Source organism: Haliaeetus albicilla, chromosome 10 (assembly GCF_947461875.1).
Source record: "Haliaeetus albicilla chromosome 10, bHalAlb1.1, whole genome shotgun sequence".
In the NCBI taxonomy this organism is placed as follows: Eukaryota; Metazoa; Chordata; class Aves; order Accipitriformes; family Accipitridae; genus Haliaeetus; species Haliaeetus albicilla.
The window spans coordinates 17,192,433-17,219,214 of NC_091492.1; positions in this window are offsets into that span (position 1 = coordinate 17,192,433).

The following is a 26,782-nucleotide window of genomic DNA, read 5'->3' on the forward strand; positions in this document are numbered from 1 at the left end:
TTATTCTAGAGACAAAAAGACGAAGCATAGTTATTTGCCTCTGGGTTATATTGTGAATAAGATACTAATTCACTATTTTTGTTTTCATCATCTCCAAAACAACTGCTCCTCAAAAGTTGTGTTTAGTCAATGAAAGTAGCACAATCAGGGCATGACAGTGGAAGCTTCTGAGAATATGACAGATATTCAGAGATCACCACTCAACTGTGAGATCTCTTTCAGCGGCACAATGATCAGTGGTACGTGGTATCAAAGGAAAACCCTGGATAGGAACTTTCTTCATAATCTCGAAGGAGAAAAACAATCCTCAGAGTCATTTAAATAGGAAACAATGTAACCTGAATCTTTTTTTATCTTAATCATCTTTCTATTTTTGTTTCTAATCTTTGTACACTTTTGCATCAGATATTAGAAGGATTTTTTTGTGTGTGTGAAAACTATAGTTAAAATGAGATTGAGGTGAAACTACTAGCCCATTTGACATTTATTTTTGGTAATATAAGGTAGAAATTGTTTCCTTATTCACTTGCAACCTGAAATCTGCACTGAATCCTGTGTGCCTAGACAAAGCATTAGAAAATCTTATATGGCATTTTTGTAGTATTTTCAAAATTATTTTGTAATTATTTTTAAGTACTTGCTTTAAAAATACTTACACCTTCACTGAAAGAAAATGAATGGGGGAAACATATTTCTTCCTTTTTATATCACAGACTAATACCTTCCTTGTACTACTTTTAAACACTTCGTTGTTGAAGAGCACTGCACGAGAGATTAAAACATAGGATAAAAATACAAACTGACATCTTGGAAGAGAGAACAGATGGTGAAATGCCAACATTACTGGTAGTAACAAGAAATTTAGAAGTGTAAAAGGAAGCAATAGTACAGGGCACAGCAACAGCACCAAATGAAACTTTTCTTCTGTACAGCTTTAAAGACTATTACTTGCCTGGATCAAGGACTTGTGCCACCAGTGGTCTTGATAAGAAACATATGGATGCATTTTACATTGGTGTGAGGATGCGATTCTGGTATTATTAGATCAGTCGACAGCATTCCCCCCAGGCAATGGGCATATTGTGAGCATAATGGTATTAATTCTACTTCATTTGCTACAGCTTAGTTGTTTCCTTAGCATCACAATCCTTGTAATGAAAAGACAGAGGTCAGAAAGTTTTCCAGTGTACTGAAGTTCCACTGTAAGCCCTTTGGATGCATATTCCTAAATTACTCTGTTAGAAGGGAGAAGTTATTAAAAAACAACACATAATTTTACTTCACTGGTTGCAAAGACTCAGTTGTGCATCTCTGTATTGTAACCTCTCATCACGTAGAGTGCCAGATACCACAGTGTTTTGTGAATATTTGTGCAATTGAAGGGTTGCACATGAATGGAAGAATGAGTACGAAGAATCCACTCACATATATGGAGTGCACTGAAGGGTTGGTTTGGCAACAAAATCAAGTTTCGTTCTAACAATCACATAAGTGAAAACCAGATATTTCACCCATCTATACTTGTTAGAAAAAGGGATTCTGAGCTGTCTTCAAACTTTACTTTTCTCTGCTACAGCTTTTTCTTAACCTAAAGGATTTTTGCACTCAAAAAATCTATAATGCCTGCTGTGTACAGAGTTTGCAAAGATTTCTAATGAGAGCAAACTCTTAAAACCCCTCTTCTTTTTTTAGATAAACATATTTGATCTTTCCAGTCATTATCATTTTAACTTGCAAAGTGACATTATGCCAAAAAGAAGGAATTCATAAATTAGTTCCAATTTAGAAAGTTTTCTTGTCATTGTATAAATGACAGATCTTTAAAAAGATGACTTAAAATGAAATGCAATAAAAAAAATTTCACTTTTGTGGCAGGTTTTTCTTTCTCTTTTTTTTTTTAAGACTGAAAGAATAAAACAATGTGCTATCAAAAAAGAAATGAGTAGTGCAAAAATTTCAAATGTGCGTGGACATGAAACTCATTTAAATTCTCAGATTGTTTTAGGAAAGCTAAATTTAGTTGGGACAGTAACTAAATAAAATGCAAGCAGAAAACACTTTGCAAAGTTAAATTCACTTGTCAACAGATATTAATAAAGCCGGATTCACATCCAGCTTCTTATTTCAAAACCTGCTGGTGGCTAGAGCTATTGATAATTTGGATGCAAATCTGCCTTGCTGAACTCAACTAGAAATTGGCTAATCATGTTACTGAGCCAATACGTCATCCATGCATTTTGTTTCTATTCTCTTTAAGTACTGTAAAATTTAGATGCAGAGTTGGGTTTGGCTTTCAAATACCCTTAATGTTTGGGAGTGCTTGACTTGAATTCCTTGAGCAGAATGCATTTCTGTAATGAAAAAGATGATATGTGGAGAAGTGAAAGATGAAAGAAGAAAAAAGATTATGAGGTGACAGAGTGGAAGCTAACAGAAGACTTCCATCAATAAAAGGGAGAAAACAAATTTAGGGTTATGTGTGAAGATTTTTCACACTAGGAAAGCATTCTTAGTTTTGAACATTCAAATGAGGTACCACTTCCGGCAGTGACTACAGACAACTCCTGGGGCTTCTGGGACCAAAGCGATCCTTCAGTGGATTCATTAGTTTAGCCTGATCTCAGCTCAAAGTGTTGTTTATCAGGAGTCTGTGGGGGACCTCAGCTGGACTGAGGCCCCTGGACGGGATGGCTTTGACCTTGAGAAGGTTCCAGTCTACCCATGAGAGAACAAACAGGAACAAGAAGAACTGCAAGATAAACAAGTTTTGAGGCAGTGTCAACTGCAAGACAAGGCGTACGTGTCCTTTTGGCAGACGAGCTGAGTTGTGATGGACTGTGCAAATGTTAACCAATGAGAAGACAGCATAACAACTTTGAACCAATAAGAAAGAGACACATCTGGGGAAGCTAAGGAGAAAGAGAGTATAAAGGAACAGAGAAAGAGAGCAATAAAGGCTTTTTTGCACTAGCTTGCTTTTACAAAGTTTTGTTGTTTTGCCATTTTGTCTGTCTCAACCGCGACAGGAGTCTCCCATGGCCATTCTGGACTCATGGACGGCAAACTCATCAAAATACTTACCTATGTACTGAAACTGAGCAATTTAACCACACGGCCATTAACCTATAGGAAATAACTTCTGACATCTTCTTGTCTCCTGCTAACTATCCAGAGTTACATATAACCCTTTAACTCCAAGATCTACCTGGCATGGTAACATCTACTTTCATGTTTAGTAAGTACATGTTTGGTTCTGCAATACTGAGAGTTTACTACCCTGCTTTTTTATTTCTGAAAGTTTAATAACTGCTAAACCTACAATTAAAATCAAGCTAATCAGGGCTCTGTTCAACACCTCTGGTTTTGACTATTCATTTCTCAATAAGTTTTCATTACTATTTTTTATGAGTTCACACAGAAGAAATTTTAGCTTCGAGTTTTAGGCAAAAGAATTTTAGAAAGGAGCTACTTTTTCTCACTCAAGGTTTCACAGTACTGTCTTATGATTCCTGCATCACCACACACTGTGAGTGGCAAACAAATTAATTTTTGAGGCATTTTCATAATTTGCAGCTCTGTAGAAGCTTCAGTTGAAAACAAGTCTTTAGGCAGCTTAATGATAGCAATGTGCAGGTTTAAAAAAAATACATCTGTCACAAGCCAGTAGATATCAAAATAAAATAAAATACTTTGGTATTCTTTGTATTGCAAATTGGTACATAATTTATAGAAAACAGGTTTCTGTAAGAAGTCAGTGCTACCATCAGCTAAAAGAACACTATTTGATGTGCAGATCTACTGCCATAGTGCTACTCATTTTAACATAATCCATTATTTCTATCTGTAAAAATAGTGATTGCAGGACACAATTTCCAAGCCTTCTTTTTGAGTGCCTCTTTCATAATGTGACAAAATTTGTCTGTCAATATCTGTTTTTGCAAGAGAAAGCTGAACACACAAATTTTCTGTATGTAGTCTAAAACTGTATTTCAGACCAGTCATGAATGAATTGTTAATTCTTAAGGCATATTTCTTCCAAACAGATAGTTCTTGGTTACAAGCAGGTTCCCTAGCTAGTTTGACCAAATGCAGAAGATCATATAGTGGAGTTACAGCCACCGGTTTTCTCTGTTTATATGGGTATAGGTGTGCATATGCATATGTGCATGTACATATATACACATATATAAGTACAGAATTATGTTTCTGAGGAGAATAATTGCAACTGAAGACTTTTAGACCTGAAAACACATTCTACTATATTACCTTAATAGCTGCTGTGGCGAAAAACCTGCTAAAATACTGCTAGAAAGTGAATTAAAAAAAGAGGAAGCAGGACACAAAGAAAATGACGTCTAAAGGTTAAAAATATTTGCCAAACTCCTTTGTAGCCACATCTGAGGAGAATATTTGTATGAGAGCACATCATGTACTATGATCACAAGAAATAGTTCTTTGATTCACAGAGGGATTCTGAGAACTCCACTTTCCTGATCTCAATTTCATGGGAAATACAGGTTTTGCATCACACTTTTAGAAACCCTGAAAATGACATTTTAGAGGTGAGTTTCAGAACAGAGTGGGGTGTCTATGAGGATACACACAGCTACGTTAAAAAAAAGAACAGGGAGCCAACCTAATCAAGTACCAGCCAGTCTCTGAAAAGTCTGGCGATAGATAAGAAACAAGTATCAGCTTTTAAAAGAATCTTAATAAGACCTTCAACACCTGTCTTATTAATACTGTACATGAGATGGGACACCCCAAAGCAAATTTTAAGAGGATAAATATCTCATGTTAAGGCAATAAGATACAGCTGCATAGTATTTGTTGAGATATCGTTCTAGAACAAATTTAACAAATAAAGCAGTTTAGATTCTGAATACAAATGGGTCATGAAAAGAAAAACATTCTATTGCTCCTTTACATCTCTTATATTAACTAGAAAAGCAAGGTAAATTGAAAAAGTTAGGATGAATTCCTGCCTTTACATAAGGAAATTCCCTTTGCTACGTTGGAGCACACATTTCACCTTCAGTATTGGATGTACAGGGGAAGACCATCAGAACTGGACAGGAATACAATGATGCTATGGAATCAGCTTCCAATAATAATCAATTTAATTTTTTGAACATTAACACCTGCCAAAGTATAAAGAGTTCATAGCCTTTCATAGGTTACAACTTTGTCTTCATTCCTCCAAAGTAATACATTCAGAAAATGTCTACCTCTTCAAGCAACCAACCTTATTTCAGTGGGGAATGTTGGATCTGAGTCTATCTTGTACAATTTCAAGATAATGAAACTGCAACCGATAGAAACTTCAACATGATTAGAATGATCTGTAATCCCCACATATAAACTTCTCTGTTTTTCATTCTTGCCTTGTGTAGTAGACCTCCTTTTATTACTTTAATGGCTACATTTAAGGAGGAAAGTGAAATGATTTTTAGGATAATGTTCTAGTGTCTGTATCACAATGGTTTTTATTGAGCTGCAAAGCACTTGTATGCACAGAGAAAAGAAGGTGCATTTTAGAAATAAAACTATTAAGTAACATTATCTTGCCATGGATCATTCCCACTGGGATAGAGGAACCATTTGAAAAGCATAACTGAATTCAATTAAAATATGATAAATTTTGATCTCCATCTTACCTGCATTTTCAGCATTGCATGCTGATCAAGCAACTAATAAAAGCATGACTATTTATGTTTAGAAGCTTTCATCTGATCATATGTTGTCCAATGCCTTCATATTTTTCTCCTACTACTTATAGTAGGGAATAACTTGCATATAACAACCTGCTCCTGGAAAGGTAGATGGACACATATGTCCCCATATCTAATTACCCATACATGGTCCATCAGTAGCAATCATTTACTACACGTCATTCCCCAGAATAAATACCTTTGCATATCATGGCAAGAACAAGTGGACTCCAGATAACACAATGAAATGACTGCTTGTATCTGACACAAAATCACAGAAATGTGTATCCAAAGTAAAATTCACAGAAACAACTTCATCATAGGTTTTCTGGGGGCCAAACCATAAGTATGGTATATATCTTCTTTTTTTGTAAGCAGACACTGACAGAGACCTTGGAGATATGCCTATTAATTATCTTGAAAAGATTGTTTTCTGAGTCTCTCTGAAGAAGATAGAAACTGTCTTCTTTAGTTAACCGAGAGTTAAGTTATTATTTATTTCTGAAATACAGGCCCATATCCATTTTGTAGGTCACGGGATCCTATGAGCGATCTGCACACAGGAGATTAACAATGCCTTTTGAAGTATATTGGTTCTCCTATCACACTTATGAACACTGCCTAATATAGAAAAGTAATATTACAACCCAAGTACACAGTAGGGAAACACCGTTTCTGCTTTACAGATGGCCAGCTGAGACATGAAGAAATTAAGTGATTTTTCCAAAGTCAAACAAGAAACCTGTATCAGAATGGAGAAAAACTAGGCCTTCTGAGTCCTAGCTGATTTCCTGAACAATCAAACTATTCTTCTGTTCTGGCATGAATAAACCTCTGGTTGCAAAATGGATTGGTGAAAGCATCAGTTCATCATGGGATGAAAAACAAAAAAGAGAAGAACCATCTGACACAGTATAATATAACGTGTACAGCAGCTTTCTTCTCCAAAATTATATCCCAAAATCTCATATAAAATTAAATAACACAGTAATTAAAAAAAAAAAGAGCAAAAGAAAAATTAAGTATCTTAGACAAAGAGAAAAAGATGTTTCAACAGAGGCATGAAAATAAATGTAGATAATAATTATCACTTATGCAATGCTTTTCATCTTCAAAATGCTGTATAAATATTACTTTAAAAATCCTCATAACACCTCATGACGTGGGTAAATATTAGGCATAATGTAATAAGTTATACCCTCATATGATTTAAATTGATTTTCATTCTAGAAAACCAAGAAAACAAAAGGTCAGAAGGCTAAAAGAGTTTGTTTAAAGCACCTGAGCTGGCCACATTCTACAGAAAAAACCCTACGCTGCCATCTAAGAGGACTGTAATTCTCACAGGCATACATAAGCCAGCTCTCATTAATCTAGTAAGGACTCAGCAGAAGCATGGCAGCTAGGGTTCAACAAGACTACAAACTCTATCCCAGACTCCAGTCAAATACTGTAGGATAGTTAGCCTGGATTGTGTTCAGTACTATGTGGTCACTAGCAGGATACAATTTAGCTAATTAAAAGCTGACCTGAGTACCTTGTACAAAGGGCTGTCATACGCCTAGAACATAGCACAGGCAGATCCAAAGCTGGGACTGCAACTGTAGAGCTGGCTCCGAAGTTTTCTCCCACAGCTCAGAGGCAACCAAGCAGGCACACACAGCGAGGTTATTTCACACATGATGGAGCTGCAGTGGAGATGGAGCTTTTACACCTGCAGAGCCTGCCAAAATAATGTAAAAGGGCAAAAGTGAAGGTGGTAAGTCTAATCAAAGACAATGTTTTGAGCTGAATAAAACACTTAACTGCATGGAAAATTCCATTAGGTTGATTAGATACTTGCCTTAGGGCCCTCTTAAAACAACTGTTAAAAAAAAAAAAAAGATAGCTATTGCAATGCGGCTTAAAAATATTGGAAAACCAGGAAATGGAGCTTATTAGAGCTCAAATTAGATCCAAGATTTATGTGAAGAACATTTGGCCTCTTTAAAAGGCCTGCTTAATCCCTAGATGGTTTTTATTGTTTCTATTATTATTATTTATTTATACAGTGCCATAGGTATACATGGCACTTTACAGACAAATAAAAAAAAACATGGGTCCTCCCCCAGAGAGTTTACAATACCTGATCCGGCAAAGAGTTAAGTACATGAGTAACTTCATTTGCAGGACTAACCTCCCTTGGAACCAGTGAGATTTTTTAAAGAAACAACTTATTGACACGATTATCTCTTCCAGATCAGACCCTCTGGTCTCAGATATTCAGTCTTAAGTCACAGGTGTAGAACTCAGTTCACAGGAATAACCACCTGAGTTTCGATAACTTCTGTTGAGCAAATCTCACAGTAGTATTTTGTTCCAGGTTATGTATGATAAAGATAAGCCAAAGCAACAATGAGGTGACGGTAAACTCTTTTTGTACTGCTAAGTTGGCTTCAGTGAAAGTCTTTTACTAGTATTTGTAATATTTTCTCAACTGGAACAGCAATATTAGTCAGTTATTGAGAAACAGCTACATGACGTGGTTTAGCGCAAAACAGGGAAGCTGCAGTTTGCTTGTGTTCCTTCTTACTGTACACTAGTGTTAATGAGCTGTTTCTTCAGGGACAACTGGCCAGATCTTGCTATCTGCACTCTAAAACTACTGACTTTGAACATTATTACAGCACATGTATTATACTTCAGGTATAAACCTAAATTCTGTATGGAAGTGTTCTTATTTTTCTTTGCAAAAGAAGCACTTCTGGTTCCCATTAAAAAAGCCTCAATATACTGTCAGGTTTTGTTTGGAAGATGAGGGGATCCTGTTCTCCTTCCTACTGTACTGATGCCCCTATTTCTGTGAAAGGAAAATTGGAGCTACCTCAAGCTACTTCTCTTTTGGAGGGTAGTAATGACTACTCCAAATGTGCAACCTTATTTGCCTGCATATAAACTTTTAATAATGTTCATTAAACTTTATTAGATTGTACGTGCAGGCAGATCAGGGTTACAAATTAAAACCTCAATCCTGCAAACACTTAAGGAGCTTTATTCATCTGAGCAAAAAAAAAAAAAAAAAAAATCTATTTCTATACTCACACACTTAAACTGAGTCTGTAACCTGAATACAATGGATTGGTTTTTTTTTTTCATCCTCTGGTATTAAAGTTAAAAACATACAGTCAAGGAATAAATTCCGTGTCACCAGTGCACAAAAAAAGCAAACAACTCCCCAATGTTTTTGAAATTGCATCTTTTTAAAAATTATCATTAGGTGGAAAAAATTCTGGTGCAACAGACTTGGAAAAGTCAATGAAGAAATGAACTGTGAGCTATGACTGTATACACATAATGATATATAAAAGTCCTGGTCAGAAAAGACACTGAAGTCTGCAGAAGTTTTGCAATAAACTTTACGGGCAAAAGGATCAAACCTACAAAGCCTGATACAAGAGCCCAGGGAAGCTAGGAAGAATTTCCCCATTGATAGGCTTTGAATCAAATGCAGAGTGCCCAACAGAACTGCAGAACTGCAGGTAAAGAAGCAGCCATAAAAGCCAGAAAGAGTTTTTAAAGAAAACAGACATGGGTGTCATAAAGCCAAGGTCAAACTCCATCACCAAGACAAGTATGTGTGAAAGCGTTATACCGCTTTTAGGGCTAAGTATAGTAGTTATGATTACTTATTTATCTTGAAACAAAAGGTAAATTAATCCATTTATTTTAAAAAACATGTTTTTATTACACTGAGTAATTTCCTTTGAAAAAGAAAAATGTTTCCTAAAAACATTAGCAGTAAACTAGATTTTTTTTTTGTTTATATCTTAGATGAGACTACATATCATTATTCATGCATAATCTGATTCCAAATGATTCCTTGCTTACAATTTGTTTTGTGTATTTTATGTAAGCAAGAATTAATATACTCAGGCATGGAAGAAATATGCTATATTATCTTTTATTACATTTCTTTAGAACATGCCATACATCATCTTTAACTCCCTAATGACATTCCAAATAGCCTGAGGAAAACACAAATAAACACACATATAAACAAGGAAAAATACGCTAATAGGAAAATGATATAAGATACAGACTTGCATATAGGTGCATTAAGCAAGTGTAATATAAGCAATGGAAATCATAATCTGACTCCAAATTGTTAATAAGCATAAAAAAATTACTTAATGTTTGTCTAGCTTGGATGATAAGCAAAGTCAGAGTACTGACACACAGTCACAGCTTGCTCTCCTACAGCAACTAGGTGACAAAACCTCAGATCTTCCATTTCGATTTCTGTGTGGGAAGACCCCATCACAATTAGTATACTCTTTTCTAAATACTAGCACCCTCCAGTGTGCACACCCAGTAACATACACCCCATCCCTTGCTGTTCAGTGAGCTTCCTACTGAAAGGTTTGGAGCCCTCTGAGCAGGAATACAGATTAGATGGGAAGTAGCAGAGGTTTTCATACAAACGCAGGATTGCACGATTCCAGACTGGTGATCAAGGCATAATGGAAGTATATAAAGATCTGGCAATTCTGATAATCAGAATAATTCAGATAAGAAATTACTGTGAAAATTGGAGATTTACCTTCAGACCCACCCTTTCTAACCCCACCAGGTTTCCTTTCATCACTCTAATTTCTTCCCCTTGCTATTTCTGTTAGACATTTTCAACTAGCTTTGCATGAGTGAAGGTCTCCGACCACCTCGACTCAATACAACCTACTTGATTCTTTTCCTTTTGATTTTGTCATACTTTTTTATTACGGTGAGTTACAGAGCCTGAAGACTTTCATCATGTGCATGTAGGCAGGCATCTCCCCTGAATTCCTTATTGTTAGTTGTAAGGAAAAAAGGACAAAAGACTTCCCCCCCCCCCCCCCAGATAAAGAGAATGTATCCATTACAGTAGATGAATTTGGACTATGGTAAGACTCAAAAGGTTATGTCCCACGTAAATGATTTTTGTTCATTTCTGTGCTTCTTATTGCAGTATAGTTTTGATACTTCTTGTTATTTTGGATTTTAAGTATATGGAATGACAGGAAAAAAATTTAATGTTCAGAATGCTAAGAGACTGTTTCTCCTTGAGTAGTTAATAACCCAGGGGTTTCTGTTTCTTTTTCTTTTATCCTTAGTCATAATTATCTTTCTCTCTCAACAGTTAGCTTGGTTTTTAATTATTTTTACTATGGGTTTTTTTTTAATATTTGTAGTTATCATTGATTTCTGCCTACATGTAATAGTATATTTTTGTGGCATTTTAAGAAATTAGATTTCATACGGTCTATTTTTCCAGACCGCAATTCTGCAAAAGTAGTTCTCATATTCACATACAGAAAAGATGAAATAGATAAAATATCTCTGAAGGAATTATCTATGGTAGTAACTGGGTTGTAAAGTTTGACCTTATGAAACAAGTAATGTGATGACCATTGGAAACTAGACTGTTGGAGGTCTATAGTATTTCAGGGCCTGACACAGTGTCCCTCTGAATGCTCCTCAGAGATATAAAAGCTGTCTAACCTGTCTTGCAACTAAAATTAAAGTTTATTCCTACTAATCTACTCACAGCTTTAGATTCTAAGGGCAGCTGTGACTTAACAAAATCCAAGCTGCATTCATCTTTTTGGAAGAGATCCAAGTACCTCTTTTCCATTTCAGAATTTCTCTTTCAATCTAAAGTTTAACAAGAAATCAAAGATTTTATTGTAAATTTGTTTATAATAAGAGAATATACTTCTTATCTAAATGTTTGATTTATATCACTACAGATTTTGCCAACAGTGTTTTCCAATGTGCTAAAACCAGTCATATCCTCAAGTACTACAGATCTTCAAAGGTATTTATGCGCCCAAATTCTAATGATTTACTGCAAAGTAGCCACCTAATGTCTTTCAGGATGTAGTTTGAAATCTCATATGATTTTTACCGATAGATTAGTTTTGCTACACAGAATCTGAAGTAATATAGCTGCTTTCAAAATCTGTATCTTTGGTATGCCGTGTACTTGATCAAGAACGATGATGCAACATATTGACCACACTTTATATCCAAATCTGGCTCTGGAGGCGAGAGATACATGTATCTCTGAAGGCCAACCAGCTATATATAAATCAATAAAATCACACAAAAATATAATATAATAAGAAAATACTCCCAGGAGCTTATTAATAGGTTTTGCAACCTGTCTCTTATATTTAGATTTACTGATAAACTAAGAACCATCACTGTTTATTATCATGCACATAAGCTTCAAGGCTATATTTTTCAATTATACAATTTTCATGAATATTGCCTCTAATCAAAGTACCCTACCTGCTAATTCATGTCCCGACATGGCATATCAGAAGAGGGAGCTAGTTTCCCTGACTGTTTTACAATATAATGAAAACTGTTTGAATGATTGTGTCTTAACATACTTTCAAATGGAAAACTCAGCTTACTTTTAACTCTGGAATTGTGGTCTGTTTCCAGAATATTAAAACTTCAATCTTCTTTTCTCATGAGTAAGGTTGATATAATTTTATTCCCTTTTTAGGATGATGGGATAATTACAGTTGAAAGGAGCCTCAGGAGGTTTCTAGTCCTCCTACCTTCTGCCCAAAGCAGGCTCAGCTATGGTCTGTGAAGGCCAGTCAGGGCTTTATCCAGTTTGATCTTGGAAATCTTTAAGGATGAAGACTGCACAACCTCTCTGGGTAATCTGTGCCCCTGCCTGGCTGGCCTTGGCAGGGAAAAACTTTTCTCCTCATCTCGTCTGAACTTCTCCTGGTTCTGCTTGTGCCTGCTGCCTCTCACCCTCCCACCACGCATCACTGAAGAGCCTGGCTCCATGTCCTGGCTAACCCCTTTGCAGGCACTGCGGGCTGCTGTGAGGTCCCCCCCAACGCTTTATCTTCTCCAGGCTGGACAAGTTCCAACACCTGAGCCACTTGTGGTGGCCCTCCACTGAACTCACTCCAGGTTTTTCAATGTCTGTCTTGTTTTCTTTGATATTTACTAATAAGCAACAGCAGCTATCACAAAGTGATGGGCAAAATAGAATCCCAGAAGCCAGTGATGTCTTGTGATTAAAAAAATATTTTTTACAGGGTCATGATATCACTAGTAGATTCTATTCTGATGTCTATCACTGGCACACTGTATTTTTGAGTTTACTTATTCTTACCTTTGATATTTATAGTGTCTCTCCCTCTTTTAGGCATTTAATGACTTATTTGTTCACAAGTCACTTGAGAAAAAAAGTTGAAATAGTAACATTTTTGTACTTCAAAGTAATAGATATAATGGAGAAATGGTACTTATTAAAATATAGTCACTGACTTGAACTGTATAGAACGGACATACTGAGAGAGAAAATAATTCCCATTCTTGTCCTCCCAGAAGCAAAGCTGTATATTCACTTTTGTTTTCAGTTCCAAACTGCAGGAATGTTCAACTGGAAAATGCACCTATTTTCAATTATGGCACTCTTCTGTGCTCCCGACTCCTTTTTTTCCAGTGATTTAACTTAACTACAGCAGAGAGAGGCTGGATGAGAGCAGTGAGAGATGACATCACATCTGTCTGAATTAACAAGGTGATAAATAAGTACAGTAAGTTCAGCTGAATGGATCAACAAATATGTTGAACTATGCTTTCCCATAGCTGCCTAACATAAATCACAAGAACTCCAGTCTTTGGAAAATTCTCCTTTAAAGCAAGACTAATTAATTTCACATTCTTGGGTTTTGTACATGTTAATACCTTTTATAGGTCCTTAACCTGAACAGTCTTTTGACTTTTTAAATTTTAATGTGTCATATGTCTTTAATAAGTAACAGCTAGGGTTGTTTTTTCCACCTTAATTTTCTCCTGTTCACACCATACGTACTTCTACATATTTACATTTATTACAAATGCTGTGCCTACTGTGTCTATAAGTTATAAAGGATTGTCTATAGTAAAGATGTTCTACTAGGTTTTTTTTTTTATTTCACTGATTAATACTTCCATACATTGACCATGTGTCAATAGTTTTAACCAACGCTTTCATTTTCAACTGATGGAAAAATGCTTACGACTAACCAACAATAATCTTTCCTTTCATTTTAACATGTACAATGAAGGCAGTTTTTGTTGGTATGCAGCATGTTTACAGCTGAGAAACAAGAATCTGGAAAAATAACTCCCATCCTTGACTTTGCCACCAAGTTCCTTTCTGATCTTGACCATATCAAACAAAACTCAAGCTAAAACTTTGTCTTCAGGGTTTCTTAATATTAACTTCTGATATGCTGTATAAGGGACTGAAGCTGCCTTTTAGGGACCCTTTGTGCAGTGATGTTACAATGGCACCTTGGCTTGCCTCCTGCCACCCCAGAGGAACTGAAAAATAAATTTATTTACACAATGGAAAAGAGCCATTGAGGATGGTTAAGAAGCATGTTTTCTAGGGGCTGGGTTAAGGATTTAGCTGGGCGAGAGCCAAGATTAAAAGAACTGCAATAACTCCGGATTGTAGGTCTCGGCTGATTGTCCACAGGTTTGGCTTAGTCCAAAACCACTCTAATTTTTGGCAATACCTAGGTTCTGTCTCTTCATTTAAATCTCATTAACAATTCCAGAGACATGATTCTTACAGAAACATCACCAAAGAAGCATGCACGAGGAAGAAAATGTGAGGAAAGGTAAAGGGCTTTTGACAGATGAGCTTCATGATCAAGCATATGCAAGTAATAATGGGCAGTTTTAAGACTTATGTGACCTGGACTGACTAAAGTTGTTAAGTAAACCTTACTGGTATCTCTGAGAGAGGAAGCTGTAAGAAATCCCATATTTGAGAAGATTTATGTTACTGAGTTGAACATCGTGAAAGTAAACTGAAAATCTTGGCAAAATTTTCATTTCCAGTGCTGAGAAAGAACTAAAGAACAGGACCTGCTCCCTAAACTGTTTTCCTACTTCATTTATTTTCCCTGCAGAGGCTTGGGCTTCAGCTCCACTCTCTAGGTAAACCGTATCAAGAACAGATGAGGTAATATACAACGGCAACGTCAGAGTGTGCAAATCCGTAGATATTCTCTGTAACGAGAACCAAGTAACCAACCAAGCTCAGTGTTAAAACTCAAAACATCGTCTGATTGGACATTCTTGCTCTTTGCAAGCCCTGCTGAAGCCACAACATCAGAGGGGATAGATTTATGTTTAACATTTATTGATTGATATTTAGTAATTTTTCTACCGCAAAAATAGGTGCAAGATTGCCAAGTCCTCCAGTCCATACCTTTCACTACACCTGTTGCTAAGAAGAGAAAACTGCACCAGATCCTTGGCTGATATAAATGGGAATAGCATTCATGCCTCCAGAGAAGATGTAGAAACTGAAATTATGGAGTAATTAGCTCACAATATTGTGATGCTTCATAAAGAATTCTAACAAACTAAATGAACTGCAAGTGGTCTTGCCTTTTTTTTTTTTTTTTTTTTTTTTTTAATTTTAACAAATCCCATTCACTCCCATTCCTTCCAGGCTCCTTTCCTGCTCCTTAGGACTCCAGTGGATTGTAACCATAAGGGAAAAACTCCACCACTTATTCAGTGACTGTGGTGTGGTAATACCATTTGGTACACTTAATGGTGATAACAAGAAATGATGAAACTGAAGGATATTTTCAGGATTAGTCAATCTAGATCTCAAATCATATTTTCTATAGCTAATTTTCCCAGTTCCACATCCAAGAATGTAGAGAATAGGATTCTTATAACAACACTTTAACACCTGTTGGTATATAATTGCTGACACAGTATTTTTGCAACAGACTTCTACGAAAATAGGAAGAGATTTTTCATGATTTTTCATCTCTAACAGGCAAACTGAGTAAGACAGAATAAAATACTTTTTCCAAGAGTCACAGATTAAACTGGATCAAGAACAGGGGTTCTTGAATCTCTTATCTCCTTTAACTCAGATCACTAAACTTTTTTTTGAAACCACTCAGAGCTGTCCAGGTATTGTGGACTGCTTGTAAAGTTGTTGCTCTTCCGCATCACTGCTATTTGTATGCAAAGTGGTAGAATGTAAATGCACAACTTTCACCACTGCTGTCCATATATTGCTCTTTGAAGTCCTTAGTTTTGTTTAATACTAAATAATGTTCACAGAAGTCGGTAATACCACATAAAATTACCCCTCTTCAAGAAAAGGCCTATTCCACTAAAAGACGCTAACGGATTCCTGATGACACCATTTTGTTAAGGAGCCCTCTCAATCCTTGACTTAACGGTGTTTTAGCGAGCAATTGACACTGAGAAACAAGTATTCTTTAATACAAACTTTCTCTGCTTTATTGGTCCCATTAATGCCAGACTCTGTTCACAGAAGTGATTGCTCAGGCAGCTTATTGTGCACTATGAGAGGGAAAGAGGGGGCATGTCATGTTCCCGTGGCACTCAGGTGGCAGTTGTCATGTTGGCCCCCATACTGAGCACTTCCAGGGCTAAAAGCACCTGTTTCAGAGAATCCTTCTACAAATTAAAGATACACTAGATGGATCTGGGGCTAGTCACCTCTAAAAAGTTAGAACACATAGAGACCTGTAAAACACATTTACCATTTTTTTATAAGAGACTGGTTGCTGCTGCCCCGACTGCGCCTGTACAATTTGGAGGATAATCTTAGCCAAATGAGGAAGATACTTGCATTTTGCAAATGACTGGCAATAGTCTAAACAAGAGTTTAAGAAGACTATGTAATTTCTTTGCTCCTTTACCAGAAACAACTGTGTTTATATTTACCAGAAATCTCCTACGTTAGCATTCATTCCCAAGTGAAGCTGTTCTACCATATGTATCAGATGTTTTGGTTTCCCTAAAAAAAAAAAAAAAAAATCAGTTACTTTATGATGGAATATTTCTTTGACTATTTCTGTAGCCCAGTTAGGCCAAGAATGATGGGGAAGACTGATAACTAAGGTTTTATCTATACAAAGAAGAAATGTCAGTATTTGTTTGCTGCAAAAGATCTGAAATTAGAGCTAGTAAACTCAGTCTGGTGGTACATACACTCTGAAAGTACATAAGGTATAAATCTCCTTGTTCTGTAGAACTACGAGGTTTTCTCCTGAACTGTTATTGTCCTGGTGTTTATAAGCTATAAGTTAATAGACATTTACAAAGACTGTTTTTAAACCAAATATATCATTACTTAGGATAACTGACATTAATATGATGAGAAAAAAAAATCCTAATTTGAATACAGAACTAACAGACATGAAGGAACAGAGATATGACAGATAAAATGGAACTCGGGTCTATTTCTAACACACAAAACCCCTACCATCTTCCTATCAATACGGTGATTAATCTTTATCAGCCATACAATTCTTGCCCTTGTTTATTTTTTGCATTGTCAAAAATGGAAGCTGCCTTTCAAATGCAATAATGTAAAGGTCACCATAATTAAAGGAAATGCTACAAGTTCATTTCCATGAAATTAAAATTAAAAAAATCAAAAAAGGAAAAAAAGGAAGGAAGGAATGAAGGAGTTTAAAACCTAGATGTTTAGACAGCCCTGCAAGCCCCCTTGTGACCTTACTCTGATATTTAACAAAACATTAATCTTCTTGCCAGCAATTATAAAGAATACAGTGATGTAGCTGGGGCTCAGTGAGTGAGTAATAGTAATTCCATTGTTCTCTTTTATTTATGCCTTGGCTGTACCAGGCAGATGAGGTAAGTTGGGGCTTTTTATATGTTATTATTCTGAACTGGCAATACATAAAGGCTGATTACACAAATATCTGTCTGTTTCTGAAGCACTGTTTCACACCTCCTTCCAGCTCATGATCAAAGCGTTTCAACATTTTATTATGAAATCATGAATCCCCCCTTAGTTTGCATATGAATTATAGTCTTTTTTTAAAAAAACACTGGTGTACAACAGTGACAGTGCCTTTTGAACCAAGGAACAAAACAAGGTGTTACACATTACTTCTTGAAGGCAATGACTTGCTGAATAATTCTGTTTGTTGGAGCAGTCCAACCTCCGTATTGAATACAAAAGCCTTGAGACCAAAGAATTTTTTTTTCCTGTGAACAGGCCAGTGATTTTGTTTCAATTGCAAGAAAAAAAAAAGCAGAGCCTTATTAAGAAGTTGAGAAAACGTTGCCATGCAGCTGTAATTATAACAAATGTAAAAGAACTTCCGTCTGCTTTTCTGAAATGCAGTAGTTATACTAAAAATTGAAAATAATTCAATTATTCAGTGCATAACATCCCACTGTACAAACCTTGCATTCTGAAAGGTTCTAAGTGGGTTCCACACATGTGCCAGAAAGCATACTGAAAGAATGGCCAAGAAGGCAGCAAAGCATAACCCAGTACGTTATAAGCAGGTATCCTGCACTTACTTCTTAGGAGAACTGTTATGGTACTCATACTTAGAATATCTCAAGGATCAACTTCATAACAAAACTCATGATACTCAATCTTTCTATTTCAGAAAAGGAGGAGTTAAGGTATCCACACTGATTTTTTACCCTCTAAGAAACTTGCATTTTAAAGTCTCAGAACGGTGAATCCGTGATAAGACTTCCACTGACTTTTACAGGAATGTCATCCAGTTGTTGATGTTTACGCTAAGATGCCTGCTCCTGTATTACGTGTACACCTAATCGAATGCCAGCAGTTGTTCTTTTACATGTACCATGAACATATACATGTTTTCCTTCACAGTAGTCTGAAAAGTGTGCCATTCTTATAAAATATATTTATATTCTAAGGATTTTTCAAGTTTGCTTTACAGAATACAAATATGAACTGTGAGCAACCTTATGAATAGAAAGAATATTTTATTAGGCTTTACTGTCGGTGATTTGCAACTATTTGTTTTGTTGAAAGTCATGGCATTTGTGCGACTTCAGTCAAAGCAGGATTTGGTCCATAATTATTGACTTCTTTTATTTGTAATGACATCTTCTCCCTCTGTTCACTTCTCTGTATCAGCAGAGACAGATTCAGCTCAACTTTAAAAATCTGATAATGTCACCAAATCAAAATTTAAGGTGGGAGGGTAAAGAGAAATTGCTTCTATGTTTCATTATCTGCCTAAAGAATGAAGGATATAAACTCTGATCATAGCACTTCCATATGGCTATACAGTGAAACATCACATAGCCAAGGCAACAGCCTAGCTAAGAATACTTGGTTTGTTAAAAGATTTTTTCAGATCATCAGTAGGCGGCTAAAGTAATTAAACTTAATACAGCATTTATTTTCTGAACAGCTAAAGGCTTAGCTTGTTACACTGAATAGTGTTTTCCTCTTGGAGTAAACCCATGGAGGTTATCCAAAAGCAGATTCAACTCAATGGCAGCTAATGTAACCTGGCTCTGTATTACTAGTGGGACTAAAGTGCTGCGGCTGTGAAAACTCATACATCTTTTGTCATATGATATAATTTCTTTTGCCAGGCAATTCAGTACATTTGAAACATTTTGCAGAACTGGCTACCACTTCAGACTTCCTCTGTGAAATAACTCTGAATATGCATCTTGGACCTTACGACCATTTCTTCAGTACAGCCTAAATCTGGGGTGGGTTTAGATTCTGCACGTTAACATAACTGCATTTTCTGTGCCAGTGTATTTTAAAGCAGAACAGAGCAGCATTGCATTGTGCAAGATTAACTACGTTTTTATCAGTATAAATACATTATTATTGAAATGAATTAGTTCATATATAAAACCCCTAATATTACTCAACCTCCTTGTGCAGACTTAATAGAAGTGCCAGACCAAAAAAGGAGATATTCCTGTCTTAATATCTTCTTCAGAAAATAATCCATCTGGACCTATTCACAGACAGGCCACATCTCCGAGTACCCTGCAAAATCAATGCTTACCATGCGTGAGAGACAAACTCACAAAGGCAAGAATTCAGAGTAGAGCCTTAAGCCCTGTTCATAATTTGTTTCATTGTTGCAGCACATATGAGATATGTAAGACTCCCAGCAGCTTTGAGCGTCCTGTTCTGTTCCCACACAATAGGAGTGAGTTAAGGATTGCGTTGTATCCATATCCCCTCAGTTCTGGTGCCTGTGCAAGCTTTAAAGAAGATACTTAATGTTATCTGAATGAGGTTTTATGATAATGTTGAAGAAACAAAATAATATTTGGGAAAAGTAATAAAATCCTCTCTCAAACTAAGATACATTAAAACTGGCTTAATATATCATGCAACTCATTATGTGAGATTACACCATTCCTCTGAGCTATGAATTTACATAGTACTGGAAACCGTAAGAGATAAGAAAAGGCACTTGTAGCCAATTCTGTAAGAAAGACATTTTTTAATTTGAGAAAATATACTTTTGCAGGACAGATACTTATATGACCAACCTAGTAAATTTCTACTTCAAAAACTAATTTTATGGAACAAAATTTATCAAAGCTAATGCTATATAATGTAGTTTTGCCCATTTTTTACAATATTATCTTAATAATTATTTTGCAGTCTCATGAATCTCAGACTTTATGGGATAGATATTGCATTAGCTATACTTTAATGGATTACAATGACAACTACTTTTAGAAGTGCTACTGTATCACATGCACAGAATCCATCACCATGGAGTATTTAAATAATATTAAATCCATACAGAACAATATCATAACTAGATGCAGTTTTCAAAACAAGCTTCATTTGAAAGGCTTAGAAATCCTCATTCTTTACCTCTTTTTTACTTACCAGAACTTAAGTGTATAGAACATGTGAACCTTTCTGTAAAATTTGCAAAAGCAATACTTTCAACATTATCAACACAGAATTAAGCTGCAGGTTACATAAAAATTTGGAGTACATCTTGAGGCACTCAGAATGAAAAAGGCTACCCGGGAACAAAATGGTATTGTATTATGCTGATACAATTAACATATTATACCGTTTGTCACGTTGCTGGCCCATGTAGCCTCGTATTCTCTGCCTAGAAATATCTGATGATTTTGCAGGTTAACTAGAGATAAGAGTGTTGACAGTTCTAGAGCTCGAGGTCAAGATGACTTTTAGGTCTCCCAAAATTGGAACATGCAGAGTATTTTAGTTACATATTGCTGACTCGAGGACATCTTTAAGACTGAAAAAAGAACCACAAGCTCAGCACAACCAGTAGAAATCCTAGAGACTAAGTTATTTTCATTTCAGGTTTCTGAATTATCAGAGCAAAAGTACTGTAATGAGCTCTTATTACCCAGAAGCAAAGTTGCAAGTAATGGTTTAAGAAAAATACTGAAGAAACATAAGGTGGAACAGCATGTTCTTCTGGGAGTAAAAAAACCTTTCACCTTCCTTAAGGTAGGTAGATGCTGCTCTGTGAGGGCTCTAGCTGCACTAAAGTTGGCTGAACTTTGAAAGAAAGCAGTTATACTTCTCCTTTGAATACTCCTACTACCTGAAGGGGAATTAGGAGAGAACTGGGTACCCTTCTGATTTGGGAAAGTGGTCAGGGAAAAATAAAGGAAGAGGATATAAACACTGGCTGATTAGCACACATGTATCTTATCTTTAAATTTTCTGAGAAATGTTGCTGGTTTGTTTCCCCTTGTCTCTCCAGCTGCAGAGTTACTGAACTTCTGTTAAAGTGGGTGAGGAAGAAATGTTATTTTTTTGGCTCTAACTTGGCATTCTACACTTGAGACTTCTGTTGTGTGAGGTAAGCTTGCCTTGCACTTGTTGCTGTCATATGGAATTTAGAGTAGCCTTTAACTCTGGTTTCTTCTCTCTTTCATATTCTGATCCTACTATTTCCACTTAACTGCATTTAATACACATTTCCAAACTCTGTGCTTACTGTAGCAACAGTACATCTAGGGTCAGCTTCAAATCAACTACTATAACAGTCTCCCTAATTAACTTGCTAGACATCCTCTTTCTAAATTGGAGGCTGATGAGAATTCAAGTAGCTCATGTGATTTTCTATTTTTTTCCCCAAATTTTCTCATTACTGTGACGCTTGTTACATTTCCTGAACTCATTCATGAGTTTCACACTGATGCTCAGTTTACAAAGCCATTTTGCAATACCACCTAAAATATGACCATGACTATGATTACAGAAGCATTTAATGATTTCTGTACCTTTAGAACAAGCTGTTATGATAAGACCTATATGTAGTCTCAGGCAAGAAAGTACAAACCCGAAAGTTCAGAAGCTCTCTCTTGGCAACAAACCTCAGAGGCATGTAGATGATCAAACACACACACATGCTCAAAAAAAATTTTTCACTAGAAATTCGAGGTTCTGCTCTTGGGCACACTTGGACCATCATTCACAGAACCCACAATTAAAGCATTTTTTTCCCCTACACCCCCATGGTTTGAACAAGCTTGCATTCTCCAAGCACAGCTGGTTACCCCTTTTCCCCATGGATTTCACCTCTTTTGCCCAGAATATGAAGGAGCTGGAACCCATTCCTTAAGTAATTTTAACCTACTTTTTGACCTTCTAGATAATTTTGGAAGGAAAAATTTTCTTCTACTGAGGCTCCTCTACATTAGCCTAACCAATTTTGGGATTATGTCTTAGATCTTTTAACAATTAACAAGCAAGTTCTATTCAGATAACTAAGCACTTAAAATTGGGTACCATATCAATGGTGGTTGAAAGCACTGTATTAAATAGTGACTGACCTAGGCCCTGTTCATGAAACTGTGGGCTAGGTCAAGATCTACAAGGGTACTGAGGTGCCTAATTCCCGTTCAATTCAATGAGATTTTAGTATTTAATTCCTACAGTCTGCACCTCAGAAATATTTGCACAAAGAAAATGAGATGAAACTTGGGCTCCCATGCAACTTCATGTCATCTTAGGTACAGAAATGACTTGGCAAGCACACAGAAAAATATACCTGACTGGCATAAGCAGGGAGGTAAGCATTAAGTATGCAGCTCCTAAATCAGCCACATGTTGCACTGCTGAGCAGAACAACTGTTAAATACTTTTAAAAGTTACTCTAAATACATACAAAAAATGGCTATGGGATTAAGCCATACACTATTTTTAAAGATATCTTTTGTATCTGTAGCATCTGTTCTCATTATGAACACATTTTCTTATCTATGTTTGAGTCCATTTCTTAAGTCTGAATACTTGACAAATATTTCCAGTGGCTTACATGGATAATCAAAGTCTGAAAATAATACTTTCAATATGGTTAATTCATTAGGAAAATAAAAAATACATTTGCACTATTTTAGTGCTTTTGCTTCCAATATAATTTTACATTACTTTGTAAATTATGCTAATATTTATCTATATAGTCTCAGCATCTTTAACATATTAACAGTAAGGAGTATCAGTGAAAAGCAAGTTACATCCACTTGAAATAAATTAAGATGCTATTTATATCTGATACACATTCTTCCCAGTCATGATGGGACTGATGTAAGACCATCACTTCAGTCAGATATTCCTCTCTCTCAGACATTTCCTTGCTCTCTGTTGCCAAAGTCTATTGTTAACTGTTCATAAAAGGTCTTCCTAGAGACTGATAAGTTGCATGGGGTCTTTAGCATGTCTCTCTTTATTCATGCTGAGATCATATCTACTGATTTTCTAGCTCTTCTCCTCCAGGTTCTGTGCTGCAGTCCTTTCCTTTTTGAAGTTTCTATTTTCATAGATGACCATTACTTTCTTATATTTAATTCCTCCTAAGTGCTGTAATTTCCCAAATGTTTTTAATTCCATAAGCTGTTTCCTGTGATCTTCTCCAGACTACTTCTCAGCATGGTTTTCAGTTTTCTCTGGGGCTATATTTTTTTTATCCACCTCTTCCTCTCCTCTCTCTTCCCTCAGCATACAACAGCACTGGCCTCCTTCAGCCATAGCTCATTTGTCTGCTTAGCATCTGTTTGTCATTCATACCCCTTGATGTTATAACACTCATCTTTTTCATATTCTCATCTATAGCCCACTGTGAATACTTGCACAATGCTTTAGAGTCACCATAGAGCATTTCTTCTAATAGGATATTTGCCTCCTTATCTTCAATAGTCTCCTTCTTCCTCATCCTATTCTTTAAAATAGTCATCACTATTTTAAATTTACTGTTTCCTGCAGCTGATCTTTAATTAGAAAGCTGTAATGGGACAGTATATTTGCAGAAGGTCCACTTGACCAGCCTAGAGATATAAGAATCCACTCCTAAACACAAGAGTTCGTCAGATCCCAAAATGCAGGCCTTCCATTGTTTTTATTACAGATAAGGAAGCCCACTGGAAATATCCTGATCTGTCCAAATACTCAGAACTCATGAATACCACAAATAAACTGGTATAACTTCATGAAAAAAATGTACTAACACTGCAGAATTAACTTTGGGTACAACAATTGCTAAAATTGTAGTGGGCATGCTCTTTTACATTTTATCTCCTCTGTTTCTCTATGCATCTGTGAATCAAGGCAAGCTAAACAAAGTGAAATTTTTGCACAGTGTTCTATCCTGAGGCTAAATGAGCTTTGTCCATTCCTCTGAAATTATTATAATCAGTATTTATTTTTGACAAAACCTGAAGGCCAGAATCATATATCAAGGCCCAGCTGTGACATGTAAAATACACCCAATTTTTATATAAAATAAGAAAGCTTACAAGCTATGCATCTGAGAGATAAGATGAATACAAAAGAGATGAGGAAAGCCCAAGGTAATGGTGAGATGATAATGCCTAGTGTAATAAGCAGTGCTACCATACCTCAACTGCTTAGCTATGACTAAACTTCTACTATGCTAAGAAAAGGAATTAATAGCAGAATGGTAGTTTATTGTCATCTCTTTTCTGTAATTTACTCAGCACCAAAGTATTTATTAGAAACATATTTATTGTGCACTCACTTTTGGATGTGCCATATGTTCTTCTACTTATGATGTAATAATTTGTGTTTGTTTGTTGTTTTTTTTTTTTTTAAGTGCTGTATAAAAAGACTAAAGCTGAAACTGGAAAAAGTCACTAGATATCAGTGCTGAATGTGAGATCAATTTCATAGGAAGAAATTCATGCCTCTAATGAAATGAAGGAGATCAAAGCTGATAGAAAGCAAAGCTATGCAATGAAACAGTGATTTAAGAAGCCTGGGACATTAATTTTATTTTCATTGTAAGATAGGTTACTTGCCTTACTGTTTGGTATTGTTTATTCTGGTGTCTGTACATGGTTTTGATTATATTAATTAGATTATTGGCCAAATTCTAAACTGTTGTAAATCAAAATTGCTCTTCTGACTCCAGTGAATGACAGTGACTTATACCAGCTGATGATCTACCCTTCAATGTCTAACAAATACAGGATAAAGATTTTGCAAAACTTCTACAAAGTTTGCTTGTTTGTGAAAATGTTACAATTTATTGCAGTTTTGCAAATGGATAGAATTTCTTGCTGTAAATACTTTAATTAGTATTATAAAATGAATTGAAATTTAATTAAAGATGAAAAAAAGCACAGTGGAAATTTTTAAAAGGATAAAACCAGCAAGAAACACTCCCAGATTTGAATGCCATTTTAACAGTAACCTGAACCAACATCTGAAACATGTTATATAATTTTAAACATATACTAAAAATTATTTTCTTCCAGCTCAGAGCAAGTGCAGACTCAATAGCTGTTCCAAAGCTTTTAGTTATTCTTCCCCTCAATCTCTAGACGTAAACAAACAAGAATGTTAATTAAAAATGTTACTTCAGGCAAGAATCTTGTCAAAGTAGTTAAACAGGGTTAGACTCAATCATCAGAAGGTAGGGTAACCTCTAGAGACAGCATTCATCATGTAAACACATTGCATTTATTCAAACAGTGATTCTCCAACAGTTTGAAACCAATACCTTAAGATATTATTGAAAAATATTACTTTTGGTCTTAATAAGACAATCAAATGTGTGTTCACTTCTTTTAATGTATATAATGAACATGACACTTTTCCAAAATGCATTTATGATGCTAAGTAGCTGGGCAGGTTTTATCAGAGATTGTTGTAGCCTTAATTCCTTACATTTTCCTTGTTTCTCAGAGACTGTTGTCAACGGAGCTGTGTGCAGTTTCTCCACTATGACTGCGATTTTACTTGGGTTTATGAAATGTCCAGTACAAAAGGGAAAAAGTAAACTTGATTTCTAAAAGGATGTCAGGCTAGCTTGTATGCAGGTACAGTTAAGAGGATAACAGTTTGGCTGTTAAGTTCTTTGAAACAAGGAATGTCAATTCAACAGGTTTTTACCTGGGTACATCTAAAGTGCTGGAAACAAGAAGCATTTCTCAGGGTCTGAATCTGGCTAGACATACTTCTGGTGTTCTCACTAGAAGGTGACCTAGGCATTTGAGCAGGGAGATCTGTGGTGCCATCACAGCCTGGATGGTCACCAGGCCAGGACTTCAAGATACATCATGGGGGCACCTGCTCTGAAGTTTAGACACAGCCAATAAGAGCTGTTAGACTTCAACCTGGAAAGCATTTATGTATGTGAACAGTCCAAAATGACAAGACCTGATGCCTCTTGAGTGCAAGAAAGCTCCACTGAAGAATGAACACCCTATTCTGCCAACCCACTGAGACCTATGACACTATTTATTGAGGCCTCCATGAAAATCACTAAAATGCCAAGGGAAGCTTATCACTTTATACCTATTCTATTCCAATGGCCCTCATTGGCCCTGAAAGGTCTTCAGAGATGCAGAGAAACTGAGAGTTTGCAAGAGCAGGTGATGGAAACAGGCTCTGCTGAAACCCAAATGGACCCAACAGGATTCATAGGAACACAGGGCCTGAGACACAGCACCACAAGGTACTTGCTCTGCACAGAGCCCACTCCATTGCTGTTGGAAGCAACATATAATCCAGTTTACAAATGTAAAAGCTTCATCTGGAAACTTTTGTCTAATTTGCTCATATGAAGAAGCAGTTCCTGAGTCTGAATAAGCACTAACAGTTTGAAAATTTACTGATAGTGTATATTTATTTACTATCTCATTCTAGGTGTCTCTGGCAAAATGTCTCTGTTATGTCTACACAGAGGGAAAAGCTCCTGCAGAAAGAGTGTGACCAGGTTCTTGAT